This window comes from Rhagoletis pomonella, unplaced genomic scaffold, assembly GCF_013731165.1.
Source record: "Rhagoletis pomonella isolate Grant_MI unplaced genomic scaffold, Rhpom_1.0 Rhpom_scaffold_00015, whole genome shotgun sequence".
Lineage (NCBI taxonomy): Eukaryota > Metazoa > Arthropoda > Insecta > Diptera > Tephritidae > Rhagoletis > Rhagoletis pomonella.
In genome coordinates, this window is record NW_023458569.1 from 5,531,239 (window position 1) to 5,535,559 (window position 4,321).

Genomic DNA, 4,321 nt, shown 5'->3' on the forward strand with positions numbered 1-4,321 from the left:
GTTCCTGAGCGGTTCAGTTCTGTAGATCTTATTATCTTCTCCAACATCAGATCAAAGAAGTCACATGAAAGAGAGTTGCCCTGTCTGAAACCCCGTCTGGTGGCGATCGGCAACAGATCAGAAATGGTGGTATTGCTCAAGGTCATTTTTCACAGCCGTATGAGTTTTGAGGGGATATAGGAAACTCCTTTTAGTGCTGTCGAAAGCGGCTTTAAAGTCGACCTATAGGTGGTGATTCCAAGATTTGGCGTATTGTGAATACCTGGTCTATGGTAGACAATACATTCGATAAGACCTTGCAACCTATGCTTAGAATGCTGATCCCGCGGTAGTTGGCACGCATGGCGGGGTCGCCTTTCTAGTGGATTGGGCAGAGCGCATTTGAATTCCAGTCGTCGGGCATGCACCTTATTACCTCCTTGCCATCGTAATTAAATAACTTAGCTGACAGGCCATCAGCTCAAGCAGCTTTGGCACTTTTCGTCATAGTCAGGCGCTGGGATATCGACTCTATCGTCATCGACTGGGACCTCGGGTTCGTCTTCTCCACTTCTTTCAGTGCTTCTGCCATTCATGCTCGATTTGGTTTCCGGTTTTTCGATGTGGAGACAACCATGTAGCTTGATGGATATTTTTATGCTATAACCCAGTAAATATACTGCCAAGTTTCGGGCCCCGGCGAGTCGATCGCCCTCAGCTAATATGTACGCTCTAAGATAAGAGAGCCTTGGATGCCTCGTCCTTCTCTTCCATCGGGGCATTGGCACATATGAATGAGATGTTGAAGAATCTCGCTTTGATGCGGATTGTGGCTAGACTTTTGTCCACTACAGTGAACGCCGGTCTCTCTCCCATCACAAATCCAACACCGAATTGCACTCCTTTATGTGGCAACTGTAGTAGACGTCGCAAGGCTCCACGCTTACCTTCCTCGCCCCATCCATCGCATTTCGTGGATGGCGGTGATGTCAGCCTTTATTTTTCCCTAGGATATCAACCAGCCGGGCAGAGGCACCATCCCGATTAAGGGTTCGGATATTCCAAGTGCATACCCTAAAATCATATTCCTTCCTATGTTTGCCGTGATCGTCATCAAAAGAAGGGGGTATCATCCGAGGCATGTGTTTTTTTTTTCATTGAGCAAGGTTTTAACGTGGCGGGACCCAAACCCAGCGCACGCGGGCCACTCACAGTTGAATGGCAGTCAAAAGCTTTGCAGTACTGGGAAATGTACAAAACATAGTGGTCAAAAGCGAATATCTCAACTAAACCCTGATGTCTTTTTTAAATTCATAGCTCTACATACCTGTATGGTAAACCAAATAGCCGGACCAGACGTTACTCAAAATAAAAAAATTTTTAAAATAAACTTTTTTCCGCATACTCTGTAATATTCTTCCGCAATTTTGTAAGGTAAACTAACAACTTATAATCATTGCTTTGCAGCGAAATATCTTTTCTTAAATTATACACATAGGTATGTATAAATATGAGGACGTATTGAACATTTTGAGTATGCAGATTTTTTATGCTGGTATATTCATTTATGCTAAATATATTACTTGATTTTGTTTTGTCACACTTAAGAAGTAAACGTCTTGGCTGTTCACCCTGCCCCTACCTGGCTACGCCCATGTTCACATTTATAATATTAGTAAGATAAGATGAAGCAAAGGGGCTTCGTTGATGTACTGATGGGCATATGTATGTACTTATGGAAAGCAATGTTTTCATGTATCTACATACATATGTTTGAATGGCTGTATATATATTTGAACGTATGTACATATGTTTGTTTAAATGTATATATGCACCAGAGTTGTGAAAAATGCATTAAATTTTTTTATGCATAGCATTTTAATGTAAATGAAAAGGATTAATGCATTAATTTTTGATATTTGATGTAAATGAAAATTTCAATGCATTAATTCCGAAGAAATAATGCTAATGATTTTTTTTTTGTATTAACATTAAAATGTTTAAATGAATGCTATTGCAATAATTTATTGAATTAAAATTATATCAAGCATTAAAAACCCATTAACTAATTTTATTTTGAAAGTAAAAACTCTTTGCTGACGTTGAGGGTAGAATTTTAAGGTCAAAAAAGATAGTGACGGACGTTAAGGCTGGTTTTCACTATGTCAAGCTCAATGGCATTTCTCGTTAAATACGTGAATTCACATTGTCAAATGGAACTAAAAAATGGTTTATTGATTGATTTAGATCAGAGTAGGTCCTCAGTCATGTACATGCGCTGCAAACTGGCTATCTGTCCGTTTTTGGCTCATACTTAATATATGTAATCGGTATGCATCAACAATCGACCTAAAAATCTATAAGAGCACTCTGCGTTGCATGCACATTGACTTTCATTTTCATAAAACATCTAACAATGTTTAGAAGAATTTTTCTACAAATACACATAATATAATGAAGTTGAAAAAACTATTAGTAATTATTCCAAGTCTTTCCAAAAGAGGTTTTTTACATTTTATTAGAAAAAAATTTAATGGTTTTTAATAATGCAAACGAGCAAAAGTATTAAGCGTTTTAGTGCATTAAAATTTTTTCATTAGCATTAGCTTGGATAATTTAATGAAAAAAAATCCGTTAGCATTATATTTTTCAGAATTAATGCATTGAAATATTCATTTGTATTAAATTTCATAAATTAATGCATTCATTTTTTACATTAACATTATTGCTTTAGATACCATTAATGCATTAAAAAATTAATGCATTTTTTACAACTCTGATATGCACATATGTAGTACAAACGAAAACAAATCTAATAAGCTGCTTGTTGATATAAATGCGAACTGTACTGATTGTCAAAAATTATGTGTTTGTTGTACATTTGTTCATGTTTGTCATTGTGCGTGTAATTTTCTAGAGTAGTTTTGTGCTCTCGCTATCTCCTTGTATTAACCCGTCCTTCGTTGGTATACTCTGATGAACATATGTGAGGATGATAGCAAGGCCAACTTATATAAGGTAGTGTTACAGGAGCAGTTGAAATTTTCGCCCGATCTTGCTTAAAGAAAGCCATAAACGTAGCGACCGTTGGTTCAACTTGGTGTTATTTTGCCCTAGATTGCACCGTTTGTGGGCCTGTTGAATGAATTTATGTCTTGGTTGTATGAAAGATCAAAAAATTTGGATTTTCTGGCAAGTTGTACAACATATCGCTTCAATAATGGTCATGTTGTACAAACTGATTTAATTTGCGTTTATTTTGTACACTAAATAACCGAAAATGGATAACTCAGCCGAATTAGGTACATGCTTTCGTTGAATTTCATAAATTTAAGCCGAAACTATGAAATTGTAAAAATGAGATTTTACAATGAGACTGCTCGCAAAATTGGAATGTTTGTGGGCAAAACGTCCAACTTGATTTCGGATTGATTTGGACCAACGTTTTCGGCTTGCATTATGTCAAAAGGATGTGTTTGTTGTAATTCATTCTGTCATTTACTACCATTATGCGTAGGCCAATTCATGAAATCATTTCATGCGTTTGAGTAGAAACTGAATGAATGAACACCATTTCATGATTACAATTAACGCGAAATAGCGTTTATGCACTTAGTTTTTACTCAGATCGATGAAATAATTTCGTGAAGTGGACTACGCATACATGTGATATGTTATGGTTTTAATTTATAAGGTAATTTTATGTTTTTATACTCTTTCTACCACATGAATATATGAATTCGTGATAAGAATATATGAATTCGTGATAAGAATATATGAATTCGCCTTGGAAGATAGAAAGCGAGTAAGAATAAATGCCGAACAAAGGAATTTGTCTTCTTTCAACTTACATAGATGCATTTTGCAAACAAAAGTTCGCACGTTACTTAGTGCCTTGGTAATGGCGAATTCGTAAGATTCCGTAAGATTCCGAGGCAGTTAAAAAATGCGTATAATTCTCGTCACGAAATTGATATAATACATTTTGTGTGTTCTAGTTCAGCTATCGTCACTCGAAAATTTTACCTAAAAGAGGTGTTTTATTTGATATCAATTACTTTGGGGTAGCAAATTTAAAATCGACCAAAATACAAACAATAATCTAAATGTTTTATTTTTCTCAAATAAATTGCTAAAAATGTTATCTAAATCTAAATTATGTATTCAAATCGATGTGTCCATTAAAACATATAATTTTTCGCATACGGAATAAAGCGAAAAAGAATGATCATATCCTTTGTATTCGAAAAAATTAAAAAAAAAAATTATGAGAAATGATAAAAACGTATCAACTTGGTACTAACTTTGGATACAATAAGCAACTGTATTCGTCTGATTGCCT